General features: G+C 43.1%; 2 long non-coding RNA genes across 3 annotated transcripts; both read right to left on the bottom strand.

The window, feature by feature from the left end:
* Positions 1-10,865: 10,865 nt before the first annotated feature.
* On the bottom strand, positions 10,866-12,468 carry LOC119316642. Of its 2 annotated transcripts, XR_005153129.1 has the most exons (5): positions 12,380-12,468; positions 11,511-11,665; positions 11,241-11,342; positions 11,067-11,173; positions 10,866-10,992 (listed from the first exon to the last, which is right to left on the bottom strand). It is a non-coding gene; the product is annotated as an uncharacterized LOC119316642 (long non-coding RNA). The 2 variants fall into 2 exon arrangements; XR_005153128.1 differs by lacking the exon at positions 12,380-12,468 and having other exon boundaries at positions 11,511-11,795.
* Positions 12,469-14,423: 1,955 nt separating this feature from the next.
* LOC119316641 lies at positions 14,424-15,083 on the bottom strand. The gene is made up of 3 exons (XR_005153127.1): positions 15,009-15,083; positions 14,736-14,910; positions 14,424-14,634 (listed from the first exon to the last, which is right to left on the bottom strand). It is a non-coding gene; the product is annotated as an uncharacterized LOC119316641 (long non-coding RNA).
* Positions 15,084-19,813: the final 4,730 nt, after the last annotated feature.

Raw genomic sequence — 19,813 nt, 5'->3', positions numbered from 1 at the left:
ACGCAGAACGCCCATACTATGCCCACGTGATGGTTAGTGCTATCAGGCCAGAGGCCCCCTCGGATCAAATATCCAAATCGTACTGGATTAGGAACGCGCGGTAACAAGCAGAGACTCACGAAAGATGTGACCCCGTCACCCCGTCTCGAGTACTTGCGGCAAGGGCTAAGAATGCCCGGCCACGCCTCGTAAGTATCTCGCAGGCACCTTCCAGGTCAACCCGACTCCACATCACTCGCTATTAAGCTCGCGCGGGTACCCCTCAGGGCCGACCCGTCTTTAGTAATTATGGCTTGGTGCAAAGTCATAGTAACCATAGTAACTGTGTGTCTAACACCAAGGGGAAAACCCGAGGAATCACCCCCGGTGAATTCCACTCGATGTTATCATCAAGGTGAACGTAAGAGGATCCACCCTCGAGGTTCACACTTGAGGGGTTGCACGACAGAGCCGTAACGGAAGTGGTTAAGGAGGAAATCACCCTCGATGACCTCGACCGTATAGCTACACTACAGAGATCTCATCAGGAGTGATGTAAGAGGTTCCACCCTCGACACTCGATGGTAACTCTGCAGAGTCGTACAACTAGGGGGTGATGTGCGGTGTCGGGGCTTGGACGTCGATCACGTTGATCGAGTCATCGAACATAAAGCGAGGCAACTGGGACAAGGTGGGGGTCACTGATGGATCACTAACCAACCTATACTAAGCAGTTTAGGATAAGCAGGTAAGTTAACAATAAGCAGGTAACGAAAAAAGGCTATGCATCAGAGTAGGATCATACAGAAAGCAGTAGCAGTTCTAATGCAAGCATGAGAGGGAAAGAAATGGGCGACATTGGAATGCTCAAGGGGGGGTTTTGCTTGCCTGGTTGCTCTGGCAAGGAGGGGTCGTTGACGACGTACTCGATCACAGGGGCGGTGCTACGTCTCGAGCTAGCGTTGGTTTTCCCCGAAGAGGAGGGGGTGATGCAGCACAGTAGCGTAAGTATTTCCCTTAGTTTTTGAGAACCAAGGTATCAATCCAGTAGGAGGTCACGCGCAAGTCCCTCGTACCTGCACAAAACGGTAGCAACTCGCAACCAACGCTTAGGGGTTGTCAATCCCTTCACGGTCACTTACAAGAGTGAGATCTGATAGAGATAATATTTTTGGTATTTTTGGTATAAAGATGCAAAGTGAAAAGTAAAAGCAAAACAAGTAAAATAAAGTAATGGAGATTGATATGATGAGAATAGACCCGGGGGCCATAGGTTTCACTAGTGGCTTCTCTCAAGAGCATAGATATTCTACGGTGGGTGAACAAATTACTGTTGAGCAATTGATATAATTTAGCATAGTTATGAGGTTATCTAGGTATGATCATGTATATAGGCATCACGTCTGTGACAAGTAGACCGACTCCTGCCTGCATCTACTACTATTACTCCACTCATCGACCGCTATTTAGCATGCATCTAGAGTATTAAGTTAAAAACAGAGTAACGCCTTAAGCAAGATGACATGATGTAGAGGAATAAATTCATGCAATATGATAAATACCCCATCTTGTTATCCTCGATGGCAACAATACAATACGTGCCTTGCAACTCTTTCTGTCACTGAGTAAGGACACCGCAAGATTGAACCCAAAGCTAAACACTTTTCCCATTGCAGGAACTACCAATCTAGTTGGCCAACCCAAACGGATAATTCGAAGAGACTTGCAAAGATAACTCAATCATACATAAAATAATTCAGAGAAGATTCAAATATTATTCATAGATAAGTTGGATCATAAACCCACAATTCATCGATCTCAACAAACACACCGCAAAAAGAAGATTACATCGAATAGATCTCCACGAGAGAGGGGGAGAATATTGTATTGAGATCCAAAAAGAGAGAAGAAGCCATCTAGCTACTAGCTATGGACCCGAAGGTCTAAAGTAAACTACTCACACTTCATCGGAAGGGCTATGGTGTTGATGTAGAAGCCCTCCGTGATGGATGCCCTCTCCGGCGGAGCTCCAGAATAGGCCCCAAGATGGGATCTCGTGGATACAGGAAGTTGCGGCGGTGGAATTAGGTTTTTGGCTCCGTCTTTGGTCTAATGGTACGTAGGTATATATAGGAGGAAGGAGCACGTCGGTGGAGCTCCAAGGGGCCCACGAGGCAGGGGGGCGCGCCCAGGGGGGGCGCCCTCCACCCTCGTGACCTCCCTGGAAACTTCTTGGAGTAGGGTCCAAGTCTCCTCGATCACGTTCGGTGAGAAGATCACGTTCCCGAAGGTTTCATTCCGTTTGGACTCCGTTTGATATTCTGTTTCCTCGAAATACCGAAATAGGCAAAAAACAGCAATTCTGGGCTGGGCCTCCGGTTAATAGGTTAGTCCCAAAAATAATATAAATGTGGAAAATAAAGCCCAATATAGTCCAAAACAGTAGATAAAGTAGCATGGAGCAATCAAAAATTATAGATACGTTGGAGACGTATCAGGCATCCCCAAGCTTAATTCCTGCTCGTCCTCGAGTAGGTAAATGATAAAAAGAGAATTTTTGATGCGGAGTGATACTTTGGCATAATTTCAATGTAAATCTACTTAATCATGGTATGAATATTCAGATCCGAAAGGTTCAAGACAAAAGTTCATATTGACATAAAAATGATAATACTTCAAGCATACTAATCAAACAATTATGTCATCTCAAAATAACATGGCCAAAGGAAGTTCATCCCTACAAAATCATATAGTTAGGCTATGCTTCATTTTCGTCACACAAAGATGTTCCCAACTTCTATACCCCCGATGACAAGCCAAGCAATTGTTTCATACTCAAATAATCTCAAACTTTTTCAATCTTCACGCAATACATGAGCGCGAGCCATGGACATAGCACTATAGGTGGTATAGAATATGATGATGGGGATTGTGTGGAGAAGACAAAAAAGGAGAAAGTCTCACATCAACGAGGCTAATCAATGAGCTATGGAGATGCCCATCAATTGATGTTAATGCAAGGAGTAGGGATTGCCATGCAACAGATGCACTAGAGCTAAGAATGCTCAACAAAAGAAAACTAGTGGGTGTGCATCCAACTTGCTTGCTCATGAAGACCTACGGCATTTTGAGGAAGCCCATCTTTGGAATATACAAGCCAAGTTCTATAATGAAAAATTCCCACTATTATGAACAAGACAACTTATGAGACTCACTATATGAAAATCATGGAGCTACTTTGAAGCACAATATATGAGACTCACTACATGAAGAACAAGGTGCTACTTTGAAGCACAAGTGTGGAAAAAGAGATAGTAGCATTGCCCTTTTTATTTTCTCTTTTTTTGGGCCTTTCTTTTTTTCTTTTTGGACTTTCTTTTTTTTTATTGGGCAATGCTCTAATAATGATGATCATCAGACTTCTATTGATTACAACATAATGATTACAACTCGATACTAGAACAAGATATGACTCTATATGAATGCCTCCGGCGGTGTACCGGGATGGTGCAATGAATCAAGAGTGACATGTATGAAAAATAATGCATGGTGGCTTTGCCACAAATACGATGTCAACTACAAGATCATGCAATGGCAATATGACAAAAGTAAAGCATGTTGGGGAACGTAGTAATTTCAAAAAAATTCCTACGCACATGCAAGATCATGGTGATGCATAGCAACGAGAGGGGAGAGTGTGATCTACATACCTAGTAGATCGACAACGGAAGCGTTTGGTTGATGTAGTCGTACGTCTTCACGATCCGACCGATCAAGCACCGAAACTACGGCACCTCCGAGTTCTAGCACACGTTCAGCTCGATGACGATCCCCGGACTCCGATCCAGCAAAGTGTCGGGGAAGAGTTCCGTCAGCACGACGGCGTGGTGACGATCTTGATGTACTACTGCAGCAGGGCTTCGCCTAAACTCCGCTACAATATTATCGAGGATTATGGTGGAAGGGGGCCCCGCACACGGCTAAGAATATGATCACCTGGATCAACTTGTGTGTCTCTAGGGTGCCTCTGCCTCAGTATATGAAGGACCAAAGGGGGGAGGCCGGCCGGCCACATAGGGCGCGCCAGGAGAGTCCTACTCCCTCTGGGAGTAGGATCCCCCCCCCCAATCCTAGTTGGAATAGGACTCGCGGAGGGGGGAAAAGAGAGAGAGGGGCCGGCCCCCTCTCCTTGTCCAACTCGGACCAAGGGAGGGGAGGGGCGCGCGGCCCACTATGGGCTGCCTCTTCTCTTTTCCACCAAGGCCCATAAAGGCCCATCTAGCTCCCCGGGGGGTTCCGGTAACCTCCCGGTACTCCGGTAAAATCCCGATTTCACCCGGAACACTTCCGATATCCAAACATAGGCTTTCAATATATCAATCTTTATGTCTCGACCATTTCAAGACTCCTCGTCATGTCCGTGATCACATCCGGGACTCCGAACAACCTTCGGTACATCAAAATGCATAAACTCATAATATAACTGTCATCGTAACCTTAAGCGTGCGGACCCTACGGGTTCCAGAACAATGTAGACATGACCGAGACATGTCTCCGGTCAATAACCAACAGCGGGACCTGGATGCCCATATTGGCTCCGACATATTCTACGAAGATCTTTAACGGTCAGACCGCATAACAACATACGTTGTTCCCTTTGTCATCGGTATGTTACTTGCCCGAGATTCGATCGTCGGTATTCCAAATACCTAGTTCAATCTCGTTACTGGCAAGTCTCTTTACTCGTTCTGTAATACATCATCCCGCAACTAACTCATTAGTTGCAATGCTTGCAAGGCTTAAGTGATGTGCATTACCGAGAGGGCCCAGAGATACCTCTCCGACAATCGGAGTGACAAATCCTAATCTCGAAATACGCCAACCCAACATTTACCTTTGGAGACACCTGTAGAGCTCCTTTATAATCACCCAGTTACATTGTGACGTTTGGTAGCACACAAAGTGTTCCTTCGGCAAACGGGAGTTGCATAATCTCATAGTTATAGGAACATGTATAAGTCATGAAGAAAGCAATAGCAACATACTAAACGATCGGGTGCTAAACTAATGGAATGGGTCATGTCAATCAGATCATTCACTTAATGATGTGATCCCGTTAATCAAATAACAACCACTTGTTCATGGTTAGGAAACATAACCATCTTTGATTAACGAGCTAGTCAAGTAGAGGCATACTAGTGACACTTTGTTTGTCTATGTATTCACACATGTATTATGTTTCCGGTTAATACAATTCTAGCATGAACAATAAACATTTATCATGATTATAAGGAAATAAATAATAACTTTATTATTGCCTCTAGGGCATATTTCCTTCAAAGCATGTCATGATGATGATGATGATGATGATGGAAGTTGCATGGCAATATATCTCGGAATGGCTATGGAAATGCCATGCTAGGTAGGTATGGTGGCTGTTTTGAGGAAGATATAGAGAGGTTTATGTGTGAAAGAGCATATGATATCACGGGGTTTGGATGCACCAGCGAAGTTTGCACCAACTCTCAATATGAGAAAGGGCAATGCACGGTACCGAAGAGGCTAGCAAATGGCGGAAAGGTAAAAGTGCGTATAATCCATGGACTCAACATTAGTCAAAAGAACTCATATACTTATTGCAAAAATTTAGAAGTCATCAAAAATCAAGTACTACATGCATGCTCCTAGGGGGATAGATTGGTAGGAAAAGACCATCGCTCGTCCCCGACCGCCACTCATAAGGATGCACAAGCCAGGTACACTTCATGCTTCAAATTTGTTACACAACTTTAACCATACGTGCATGCTACGGGACTTGCTAACTTCAACACAAGTATTTCTCAAATTCACAACTACTCAACTAGCACGACTATGATATTATCACCTCCATATCTCAAAACAATTGTCAAGCATCAAACTTATCTTAGTATTCAACCCACTAAAAAGAAAGTTTCACATATCTTGAATACCAAGTATATTAACATTAAGCAAATTATCATGCTATTAACGACTCTCAAAATAATCTAAGTGAAGCATGAGAGATCAAGTTTCTTTAAAACAAACCATCACCGTGCTCTAAAAGATCTAAGTAAAGCACTAGAGCAAAAATTATCACGCTCAAAAAGATATAAGTGAAGCACATAGAGTAAACTATCAAGCTCAAAAGATATAAGTGAAGCACATAGAGTATTCTAACAAATTTCAATTCATACATGGCTCTCTCAAAAGGTGTTTAGAGCAAGGATGATTGTGGTAGACCAACAAGCAAAGACACAAATAATACAAGACGCTCCAAGCAAAACACATATCATGTGGTGAATAAAAATATAGCTCCAAGTAAATTACCGATGGAAGTGGACGAAAGAGGGGATGCCTTCCGGGGCATCCCCAAGGTTTGACTTTTTGGTGTCCTTGGATTATCTTGGGGGTGCCATGGGCATCCCCAAGCTTAGGCCCTTGCCACTCCTTGTTCCATAATCCATCAAAAGAATTCACCCAAAACTTGAAAACTTCACAACACAAAACTCAATAGAAATCTCGTGAGCTCCGTTAGAGAAAGAAAACAAAAGACTACTTTAAGGTACTGTAGTGAACTTGTTCTTTATTTGTACTAGTAGACTGCCCGTGCGTTGCCACGGGCTCTTGAAATAGTTTGCAAGAGTTACATGTTAACTTTTTAAGGTCTCGCCCCACCATAGATCCAGACCCCCACCACTGATTCTACCCCGCCTAGGCCGCCGCCTGCCGCCGCGCTGCCCCATCGCGTTCGCCTCCGCCCCGACCCCGCCCGCCTCCTCTCCGGCCGCCTCCGCCTCCGGTCCATCCTCCGCCCGGCCCCGCTCCGTCCGCCTCCCCTCCGGCCCTGCTCCGTCCGCCTCCTCTCCGGCCCTGCTCCGTCCGCCTCCTCTCCGGTTCGTCCGCCGCACTGCTCCGTCCGCTTCTGCCCCGCACCGCACGCTGCCGCCCCGCTCCGTCCGCCTCCGCCCCACGCCGCACGTCGCCTCCCGCTCCCTGCTCGGCCGCCGCCCGCTCCCCGATGGCACCGAAGAAGATGCCGAAGGGAAAGTCCGGTTTCTTCGGCATGAGGGCGAAGCCCTCCGGGAACTTTGGACTGGAGTTCTCCGATGCCGGGCGGCGTTGGTGGCTCGGCACGTATCCCACCGCCGATGAGGCCTCTCGTGCCTACGATGTGGCGGTGTGGCGTGCTGGATGGCCGAAGACGGACCTAAACTTCCTGGAGGTCTAGTCCCAGGCGGTGGCGGAGTGGCTCGTGCTGCAGGGCATCCGGATGGAGGAGATGCCGACTAAGAAGGCGAAGAAGAGACCCGCGGTTGTTGTCGCTCCCGGCGAGAGCGACGAGGCGGCGATAGCTTGGTTTGCGTGATTTGCGTTTTGCTGCAAAGCCATCTCTAATGAAATGCTATTTGCTACATTTTAAAATAGGAAAATTATTCCGATGAGCCAGCCATAACTCAACAGACCAATCTCTAATGAAATGCTATTTGCTACATTTTTTAAATAGAAAAATTATTCCGATCAGCCAGCCATAACTCAACAGACCAATCCGAACCCACATTTTCTAAAGTAAAAAAAATATTTCCTTTGATAGATCAAGATGCCAAAGTGTCGTTTGCCCGACTGCTATGTTCCTATACACGCAGAGCAAATTATTTTTCAAATCAAGGAATTAAGAAAAGGAAGAATATCATGATGTTCGTGGCACTTGCCAGGTCTGCCATGCTACCATGGCATTGTCTTTTTAGTCTCTACCCATATGCCGAGTTGAGAAATAATCTTCAGATATACCCACTGCTAACACACTCACGTACATAATGGCCCTTGGCTGATTGATTTGGCTGGCTGTTAAGACAAGCACACAACACACAAAATCAGTCAATCGCCACACAAGTATGCATTGTTTACTTTATTCCAATTGTGATGCAATCGTGACACCTACAAGCCCCGTCCGCTCGCCCGTCACGGTAATTGCCTACTCGCGTTGGTGCCAACCTCTCGACCTCACCACCGCCGCTCACCACTCAGTCTCCACCGGCTGCCCATTGCCTCTTGCGCCACCCGCGCGCTCGCTCGGCCCAATGTTGTTGATTGGAATGCGGGACTGAAGGTAATCCATGGACATGTTTTAGTTCTGCTTGGCATCAATCTTTGGTACTTGTCAATCCATCTAACGCACTAAAAAATCGACTCTCAGACAGAAAAGTGATCTAACTCTATTGATGAGCACAACAGTACATACCATCCCATCATGATGTTGCCATCTCTCACACTTGATGATTCTTGTTATTTATAACATGTACACCATCGGGCGATTGCTTTGTTAGAAATATATTTACACAATATGATCAGAGCAACATCAAGGAGTCGGATGCTGGTGCACAGATTCTCCTCAAATTCCACATGCAACCCTTGTAGAGAAGAACAACATATTTTCCTTAGATGATTTTTGACCGAGCACCTACAGAAAAATTCAAAGAAATCATGAGGAGCATGGAGCCAAGCAAACTAATCATAGTAAATCATGAGAGGAGAAGTCTCTCAACCTACTACAGGGAATCGAGTCAACATTAATTCGTGTAAGAATTAAACCGTAATGTAGATCAACAACCCAGTAGTTGATAAAATAACCCTGACACAACCCATTAATACAATATATGGTCATAGGAAGTAGATTGAGATTGTGCAGATATCATGATCTACGAACCGTATCTACTCACAAATAGAACCTCCTCACATCACAAAACAAATGTTTCATCAACAGAAATTTTAGCGAATGCCAATTGGATTATATAAGTAAGATAGAGACATCAAAAAAAAGAAAAGATAATTCAAAGAGTATATATTCTATTTTCTTACTTGACATCATAGAGAATGCAAGTCAAAGATATTGCGATACATCTTACCCTTCTATAAATTGACTGCAAGGCACAATCCCCAGCAAAATATACAGAATGAATTGCTCCTATGGTCCAAGTATTGCATAAATAGTTATATACAAATTATTCAACAGTGAGCATGTATTGCTCCTATGGTTCCAGTTTCTCCTATGCTCCTATGCTCCTATGAATTGCTCCTATGCTCCTATTCAACAGTGAGCATGTATTGCTCCTATGGTCCAAGTATTGCTCCTATGGTTCCAATTTCACATGTATAGAAAAAATTACAGTAACAATCAAAAAATGTATTTGATGCAATGTATTTTCATTATTCCACTCCACTTGCATCTCCTAGTAGAACGCCGTGTGTTGCAATGGGCTATATTGACGACTTCTTTTTTTACGTCAAAGCACTCTTCTTTTCTCCCATTCTTCCTTCCCCCAATTAAAAATGTTTCTCAGAGTGATATGTGAATGGATAAATTTACAACGATACTAAAATATGAAGGACTAAAACCATATTTATGGAAGAACATTTCTACAACACATTCGACATGAAACTTATGGTGTTTGATAGATTGGATAAAACACGATGCTGACTTAGCACCAAATCTCATTGATAGTTCAGAACATGGTTGTCATACCATTGTACCTGAAAGATTTGTCTCCCCCTTCCTCGCTCCCTCTCTAGTAGCTATCTCATGAGCCGTTCGTCATTGTTGTTGTTGATGGCGATGACAATAATGAGGAGGAACACCACAGGAGCTAGATGTTCTTGACCTCTTCCCTATGGTAACTGTCGCCTCTGCATTGGGTGTCGTTCATCAACACCACCGCTGCGCCAGCTGCTACTTGTATAGAAAATAAGAAGATAGAAACTTTGTGTGTTGGGTCGCCAGCTGCTCATTTGCTTGTATGATTGTGGAGACTGCGCTAAACAAGCAGGCCGGTAATTGTACTCCAGCTTGAATGGAGATGCACCAAGTTCACTTGATCCACCAATCAACTTTGGACTGTGGATCCCAAGTCCGAGAACAAAAACTCGTTGAAAGTCTGCATGTGAATCCAACAATCATGACATGTACTCCATATGTAAAGAAACATAAGAGCGTTTAGATCACTTCTTTAGTGATCTAAACACTCTTATATTACTTTTAGGAGGGATTATGGACCAAAAGAAGAAAATAAACATTGCATGCTACAGAAATGGATAATAAAATCTATCTGCATGAGATGCCACATGAATGTCACAAACATAAGCATAGTTTCGATGCACACTATCTCATGTTGCATGTTAAATACAGGTTTGTGCACGTTGACTTTTGCTGGTAGATGGAGATACTAAGATGAAAAAATGGTCACACAAAAATTGCTTTTCAAATGTTAATATTACCAAGACTAATCCATGAATAAAATGTATGCAACTATGCACAGTAAAGATACTTAAAATAGTTACTGGACTAAACTTACTGATATAGAGCTATCAAAACCGGAGCCAAGGCTCAAATCTTGAATAACGATCAAAGCAGACTTCAGCCTTGTGGTTGCCGCATAGGCTCACCACACTGACAACACCAACTCTCTTCCGTCTTCTCAGTTTCTTGACAAAAAATGATACTGCTATTTGCACATTAGGAAGTAAATTATGCTTCAAGCATTACTCAAACCAAATCGGCAATATGTAGGCTTAAAATATCAGCAGGCATCCACATAGATTTCTACAGCTGAAATATAGTGTTGTGATTTGTGTACCCACAATGCAGAATAACCTATTGTTCTATTTGGTGGTTAAATAAATAAACATTATTGTTTTTGGCTAGTGCCTGTAGAGCTACTAAATGATAGTCAGCGTCACTGTATATTTCTAAGAAAGAAAATTATAAGACTTCATTGGTTGTATAACGCTAATTGTATTGGTTGCCACCAATGTCGACTTGAAAAGAAAATTATGGAGCTTCAGTTCATATGCATCTAGTCATATAAAAAAGAACACATGCTTCAACTCCTGTTAGTTCAGTCACAAAAAAAATCATCACCAAAAATCAGAAGACAAAGTATCATTGTTATATTTGTTGACTTGATTGATTACTGTAGGTTAACACACCCAACTGGAATTAACCTGCAATAGGATAAAAGAAATTAAGATTTGAGACGTGTGTTATAGGGTTTGTAGAAGAGAGAAGAGGGAGGTACCATATCAAATCATTGGTCGCACAGTTTGACATTCAACTTTCCATTTTCCAATGAGACCTCAGGGATTCATATACATAAACATTGATTGATATATCAGGTCCAACTCCCTGTAACACATAAAAGTTACTGGGAAGTCAACTAAAAAACAATTCTCAGCAGAAACATACGGCTTACCAATAAGGTGGACCAAAGGCCTTTATACAATCCTCTACTATTCTCTTCTCTACAAATTGTAGACAACGTGTGAAAGATGCCCTTGTAATACCTAGTGGTTTTCTGCAGAATTTTATAGACATGAAAGTTTAGCTTACGTTCCTTTGGTCTGTAAAGCTACATTGCATGAAAGCGTTAGGTAAAGATGCTCTAAGTTCTAACTGGAAGTTATATTGATTGACTGGTTGGCTTAGTGTTATTCACAAATCACGAAAGGAAGAAAAGCATCACCTGTGTTGTCAGGTGATTTCGAAGAACATCCAATGGGTAAGTTACAGATGCAGGTGTCACTCACGCTAGACCACCACCAAGTAAACATATAGACACTAACATAATTTGGGCCGTCCATTCCGTGAAGCTGCAACTATATTTCGAAATTTATAAACCTATAACAAAAAAACATAGTCGTGAGAAATCTTGCAAGTTAACATACTAAAATTCAGTGCTGAACTTTTTGTATCGCTCATATCAATAGAAGCTGATGACGGAATAAGAAAATCGATCTATAATTTTCACAAGATTGCATTTCGAATATGCCCAAAACACTTCTTGTTGAACAACCCACGAAGCCATGTGCCATATACTACCCTTCCTTAGAGCTGCAACATCTGAATGCATACCTGCCACCTGTCTGATCAGTATGCCACAAGCTCATACAACAAACTTTATCATCAGCATATGGGTTATGTGACAAAAAAATTACTGTATTCAAGAACATTTTCGCGAGATTGCAATTTTGTAGCTATGAACAGCATATGGTACATACAATGAATCCACAACCAAGTTGAAGTTTGGACCATGATTGGACAATACAGCGCAGAGTGTTGTAAATTAACAACAATAATAATAGGCCATGATTGTCAACCAGAGATATATTGTTTGGGGCAATCAATTCAAAGCGAGGGAAGAATATATATCATATTCAGGGAACTTAGTTGATATTATCAGCATCCAATTCCTTTGAAGAATCTATATATGTGCAGTGTGAAAGCAGAAGGAGCACAGCAGCACCATGAAATAGAAGAGAAATATTCCTTCACGCTCACAATCCGTGCACACGAGAACGCCGGAGATAAAAGAGGGGGCGGAAAGCCTATTACCTGCAAGAGGATAGAGAGTGGCGAGGATCGAGATGCAGATCTTGCCGACCACGCCGGTGAGGTGTGCGACGGTGATCCAGCCAAGGAGCCGCTATGCTTGGCAGGGGAAGGCCCCGACGACGCCATGAAAGAGGAGACGGTGGCCGCCGCCAGTCGACGGCAACGGGGACCTGGCGGATATCACCTTCATCATCCCAGACACGCCTTCATGGTGGGCATCCTCACGGCCCCTTGAAAGCGCAGCTACTTCTCCTTGCATCCCCGTCGCCAGATCATAGCAAATTGCACACACGTCCGAATCAGATCAAGATGCGGAAATAACCAAACCAGAAGAAGTGGAGGAGGGTGATCTGCGGTGCCAACGCCAGATCGGTCATCATGGCCGCGGGCGAGGGAGGCGGCGGCGACCTCGTTCCCCGGCGGCGGCGGCGGCGGATCCTATCGGGGCTGGGGCGTCTCCTCTCGGCAGCGGCGGCGGCGGTGGGTCCTCTCGGGGCTGGGGCGTCTCCTCTCGGCGGCGGCTCCTCTCGGGGCTGGAGGCTGAGATGAAACAGATCGAAATTTATTACCATATTCGATATTTCCTGAGTTATGGCCTTACCATACCTGGATTGATAGCCTTTGGGGTAATTTAAATTTATTACCATATTCGATATTTCCCGATTTATGGCCTTACCATACCTGGATTGATAGCCTTTGGGGTAATTTAAATTTATTACCATATTCAAAATTTCCTGAGTTATGACCTTACCATACCTGGATTGATTTATTACTATACGTGGATTAATTATGATTTATTACTATATGATTTATTACTATACGTGGATAGCCTTACCATACCTGGTGGTAATTTAAATTTATTACCATATTCGATATTTCCCGAGTTATGGCCTTACCATATCTGGATTGATAGCCTTTGGGGTAATTTAAATTTATTACCATATAATTGCCATATTCAAAATTTCCTGAGTTATGACCTTACCATACCTGGATTGATTTATTACTATACGTGGATTAATTATGATTGATTACCATAAATACGTTGGGTATTGCCGGTCAGACGAGAAAAGAGAAAAACCGGTGGGAGGGGCTGGTGGGAGGTGGGACGAAGAAAAACCGGTTGAAAATAAACCGGTTGAAAATAAACCGGTTGAAAGTGGGGGGGACTATTCAACCAATTCGTCCATTAGGAGTAGAGATTGGTGTTAAACCTACTAGCTAAGTGTCCGTGCGTTGCCACGGATTAACAAATATATATATACAAAGAGAAAATTCATGTGACATGAGAGTCAAAGGTCATTTCTATGGGATGATATCTCATGGTCATGATCTAGTAGATACATACATCTCGTCATTGTCTTTCTTCCACACTCCATGTCTGAGCTACCACGCGACATTCGACTTCCTTCTCCCACCATGCATGCTTTTATCTCCTATTTCTCCTACCTTTACCTTACACGACAGTACCAAGTTTCTTGTCCAACTATCATAATCTTCTCCGGTAGGGCACCCCCTTAGATTATTACTGACTTGTACATGTTGCAAATAAGATCAACGAAAATGGATACTAAATTTCTGATGAGAAATGAGAATTCAGGGCAATATCTTCCCAAGACAATAATAATTCCAAGACAATCTTTTTATACCTTCTGTCAACATTGGGACACACATTCCACACAATAAGCATGCAATGATGTTGATACTTGATTAATTGTCATTATATGTCTACAGTAAAGATAACTTTACTCAAAACCGCCTATCTTAGCCAAATCAACAAATCTCTCTCATTAATGCAATTTTCTTTAGAAAACAAATAATAGATTCTTTCCTATCTTAGCCAAATCAACGGATCTCTTTCATTAATGCAATTTGCTTTAGCAAACAAATAATAGATTCTTTCCTACCTTAGCCAAATCAACGGATCTCTCCCATTAATGCAATTTGCTTTAGCAAACAAATAATAGATTCTTTCCTACCTTAGCCAAATCAATGGATCTCTCCCCGGTTCGCTGGGCGCGTTTCGGTGGGTGGGCGTGTGGGTGGGGGTAATTTGATGGAAATAAACCGGTTGAAAATAAACCGGTTGAAAATAAACGGATCCTGTCTCACTCTTCACTTTCTTTACAATAAACTTCAGAATAGCAATCTTGGCGAGTGATCTCGACGGGGTTCAATCGGCGTGGCGCACCGCTGATTCTTCCAGGAGTGGGTGCTGAGAGGAAGGATCCCAAACCTCCATTGTCAATCGGCCAGAGCTGCATCGTCCTTTGGATCAGAGCGTGGACGGGATCAAGACGGTAGGGTTTGAGGAATTTGTAGGACATGAGGGTTTATGGTTGGCAGCACGAGAACTCACCCATATCTTGGCAGACGGCAGGCCCGAGGTGCGGTCGTGTTCATGCTTCGGGAGCTGCCACATGCTGTCCTCGCCGCCATCAGCGACACCACCGCCATCGCCTGTTGCCACCACTTCAGCGCCACGAGCGTGGGACCGAGGGACGAAGGGAAGGGAAGGAAGTGAATTGACGTACCTATGTTTGGTATATATCACACGAGGAATCAAAACTGGATGCACGTGAAAGCATAGAGATGGGAGAGGAGGACAGAGGAAGGGAAGGGCAAGAGGAACCTGAGGATGTGCGATGAAGGAGCGATGCCAAAACATCACAAAGGGGGACCCGTAGCTCGTCACGTAGCGCGGCCACCTCATTGTCGGCTGCCACCCTGCGCTACCGCCTCCGTGCGCAGGTTCCGTTCGTGGAGCGTGAGGAGCGCATGACCTGCCTTCACCGCGGCCTGGTCCTCCCCACTATCGTGAAGCTCGCCCGCATCGCCGCCCCAATTGCTCAGGATGACGGATGAAGATCCTGCAACAGTGACGTGGGTGAGGGATGCAGCCGACGATGGAGGGATGATTTTCGTGGCTAAACCCTCCCTATCAAAATAACTACTTAAAAAAGGCAAAGATCGATGCATTAGGAAAATTAGGATTTGGAATTGATTGTCATAAAACAAAATTTTATTAATTGATAACGTGCTATCGGTACATGCCCGTTTATAACGTGTCTAGTTAGGAAACTTTGGAAAAGTTAGGAAAGTTTTTATTGTGAGGGTAAAAAAATCAATGTGAGGAGATATGGTGGTGGGATATGAGACGAAAATAAACCGGACGAAAATAAACCAGACGAAATATAACCAGACGAAAATAAACCGTGGACGCAATCCTACCAACTGCTCCATTAGGAGTAGAGATTGTATTCCAACTTCTCTATGGTTTATAAACTATTTTACTAGCCATAGATTCATCAAAATAAGCAAACAACACACGCAAAACAGAATCTGTCAAAAACAGAACAGTCTGTAGTAATCTGTTACTAACGCAAACTTCTGGAACTCAAAAAATTCTAACAAAATTAGAAGACCTGGGCAATTTGTTTATTGATCAGCAGAAATTGGAATCACTATTTTATCACGTTCTGGTGATTTTTGACAATTCGGGCACTGAGCGTAAAGATTCTGGAAATTACAGCAAGATCAAATAACTATCTTCCAAGAAGATCTAATAGGTTTAACTTGGCACAAACACTAATTAAAAGATAAAACCACATCTAAACAGAATCTAGATGGATTATTTATTCCTAAACAGAACCAAAAACAAAAAACACAAAATAAAATTGGGTTACCTCCCAACAAGCGCTATCGTTTAACGCCCCTAGCTAGGCATAAAAGCAAGGATAGATCTAGGTATTGCCATCTTTGGCAGGCAATTCATAAGTGGTTCTCATGACAGATTCATATGGTAATTTTATTCTATTTCTAGGAAAGTCTTTCATGGCCTTCTTTAAGGGAAATTGGAATTTAATATTCCCTTCCTTCATATCAATAATTGCACCAATCGTTCTAAGGAAAGGTCTACCAAGAATAATAGGACATGAAGGATTGCAATCTATATCAAGAACGATACTACGGGCACATAATTCCTATTTGCATCAATAAGAACATCATTAATTCTTCCCATAGGCTTTTTAATAGTGGAATCCGCAAGATGCAAGTTTAGAGAGCAATCATCAAAGTCACGGAAATCTAACAAATCACAAAAAGCTTTGGGGATAGTAGAGACACTAGCACCCAAATCACACAAAGCATGAAACTCGTAATTTTTAATTTTAATCTTAATTGTAGGTTCCCACTAATCATGGAGTTTTCTAGGGATAGAAACTTTCAACTCAAGCTTTTCTTCATAAGATTGCATCAAGGCGTCAACAATGTGTTCGGTAAAGGCCTTATTTCGACTATAAGCATGAGGAGAATTTAACACGGATTGCAACAAGGAAATACAATCAATTAAAGAGCAATTTTCATAGTTAAATTCCTTGAGATCCAAAATAGTGGGTTTAGCAATATCTAGATTTTTATTTCTTTCAATCCCTTTTTTATCAATTTCATCATCAGGATCTAAAAACTCAGAATTCTTAGAACGCCTTCTAGGTAAGGGAAGATCATAATCAGATTCATCAAGATTCACATTGCAAAACAACGATTTAATAGGGGACACATCAATAACTTTCAGATCTTCATCTTGATTTTCATAGGAATTCGGTTTAGCGGCCATCTTATTGACTAAGGTGGCTTGCATATCCGAAATTTCAGCGGTCATTTTTTCAAGATGAGCAATTTGGGCTCTCACACCATCAAATTCTTTGGACATATCATCGAGCTCTTTATTCATATAACTCATAAAACTCTTTTGTTCCTTAAGCTCGTTTCTAAAGAAATTATTATGCTCAAATTGCAAGACCATAAACTTCCTGACATTGTTTTCGATATCTTCTAGCCTTTTAAGGTGAAGATCACCAAAATTAGGTAAGGCCATCATGACGAACAAGCAAGCAAACTAAAACACGAGCAAACAAAAGGCAAAGGGAAAGAGAGGGCGAATAAAACGGCAAGGGTGAAGTGGGGGAGAGGAAAACGAGAGGCAAATGGAAAATAATGTAATGCGAGAGATAGAGATTGTGATGGGTACTTGGTATGTTGACTTTTGCGTAGGCTTCCCCGGCAACGGCGCCAGAAATGGCTCGTTGACGGGAGAGTAAATCTTGACTTGACTTGGCGTAGGCCTCCCCGGCAACGGCGCCAGAAATCCTTCTTGCTACGTATCGAGCTAGCGTTGGTTTTCCCCGAAGAGGAGGGGGTGATGCAGCACAGTAGCGTAAGTATTTCCCTCAGTTTTTGAGAACCAAGGTATCAATCCAGTAGGAGGTCACGCGCAAGTCCCTTGTACCTGCACAAAATGGTAGCAACTCGCAACCAACGCTTAGGGGTTGTCAATCCCTTCACGGTCACTTACGAGAGTGAGATCTGATAGAGATAATATTTTTGGTATTTTTGGTATAAAGATGCAAAGTGAAAAGTAAAAGCAAAATAAGTAAAATAAAGTAATGGAGATTGATAGGATGAGAATAGACCCGGGGGCCATAGGTTTCACTAGTGGCTTCTCTCAAGAGCATAGATATTCTACGGTGGGTGAACAAATTACTGTTGAGCAATTGATATAATTTAGCATAGTTATGAGGTTATCTAGGTATGATCATGTATATAGGCATCACGTCCGTGACAAGTAGACCGACTCCTGCCTGCATCTACTACTATTACTCCACTCATCGACCGCTATCCAGCATGCATCTAGAGTATTAAGTTAAAAACAGAGTAACGCCTTAAGCAAGATGACATGATGTAGAGGAATAAATTCATGCAATATGATAAATACCCCATCTTGTTATCCTCGATGGCAACAATACAATACGTGCCTTGCAACTCTTTCTGTCACTGAGTAAGGACACCGCAAGATTGAACCCAAAGCTAAACACTTCTCCCATTGCAGGAACTACCAATCTAGTTGGCCAACCCAAACGGATAATTCGAAGAGACTTGCAAAGATAACTCAATCATACATAAAAGAATTCAGAGAAGATTCAAATATTATTCATAGATAAGTTGGATCATAAACCCACAATTCATCAGTCTCAACAAACACACCGCAAAAAGAAGATTACATCGAATAGATCTCCACGAGAGAGGGGGAGAACATTGTATTGAGATCCAAAAAGAAAGAAGAAGCCATCTAGCTACTAGCTATGGACCCGAAGGTCTGAAGTAAACTACTCACACTTCATCAGAAGGGCTATGGTGTTGATGTAGAAGCCCTCCATGATGGATGCCCTCTCCGGCGGAGCTCCGGAACAGGCCCCAAGATGGGATCTCGTGGATACAGGAAGTTGCGGCGGTGGAATTAGGTTTTTGGCTCCGTCTTTGGTCTAATGGTACGTAGGTATATATAGGAGGAAGGAACACGTCGGTGGAGCTCCGAGGGACCCACGAGGCAGGGGGGCGCGCCCAGGGGGGCGCGCCCTCCACCCTCGTGACCTCCCCGGAAACTTCTTGGAGTAGGGTCCAAGTCTCCTGGATCACGTTCGGTGAGAAGATCACATTCCCGAAGGTTTCATTCTGTTTGGACTCCATTTGATATTCTGTTTCCTCGAAATACTGAAATAGGCAAAAAACAACAATTCTGGGTTGGGCCTCCGGTTAATAGGTTAGTCCCAAAAATAATATAAAAGTGGAAACTAAAGCCCAATATAGTCCAAAACAGTAGATAAAGTAGCATGGAGCAATAAAAAATTATAGATACGTTGGAGACGTATCAGGCGGCATCGGTCTCGGGGTCTACCGGAGAGAAGAGGGGGAAGAAACAGTAAATATAAAGCAAGCATAGAATCACAAAGCATAACATGGCAATATGCTGTGCCGGGTGTGACCTAACGTATGGCTACACGATAAAGGTGAAGGGGGAATTCAACCGGGAATGATTTCCCGGTTCCGGACCTGTGTCATACAGATGACCGGAGAGGGAATGTTCCATGTTCAGCATGCTAGGGGCATGTGACAGATGAACAGACCGCGTATTTTTCTGAGCAACTTTCATGTATAAAACTTTTTCATCTGAGTTATGGTTTATTTACTACGAATTTCTAAAGATTTTAGCATTTCCAGAAATTATTTAAATTAGCAGAAACGGAAATATGACGTCAACATTGCATGGGGATGACATCAGCAGTCAACAGACTCGCTGACCAGGGTCAAACCTGACTTGTGGGTCCAGTGGGACCCACATGCCAGCCTCTGTTAGTCTAACAGTAATTTATACTAAACTAACAGGCTAATTAGAGGGGTGGGCCCCGGTTGTCAGTGACTAACTAATTACTAATTAATTAACAGATTTTAGTTAGTAGATTTATTTATTTTTAAAACATTTTAAACAAGTGGGGCCCACACGTCGGTGACTGGGGCCTGCCCAGTCAGCTCAGTTGACCAGGTCAACTGGTCAACAGGGGGCCAGGGGCCCCACTGGTAGTGACCCAGGGGGTGCCCCCA

This window comes from Triticum dicoccoides, chromosome 6A (assembly GCF_002162155.2).
Source record: "Triticum dicoccoides isolate Atlit2015 ecotype Zavitan chromosome 6A, WEW_v2.0, whole genome shotgun sequence".
NCBI lineage: Eukaryota > Viridiplantae > Streptophyta > Magnoliopsida > Poales > Poaceae > Triticum > Triticum dicoccoides.
The sequence above is the reverse complement of the archived record's forward strand: the minus strand, read 5'-3'. Positions and strand labels throughout refer to the sequence as shown.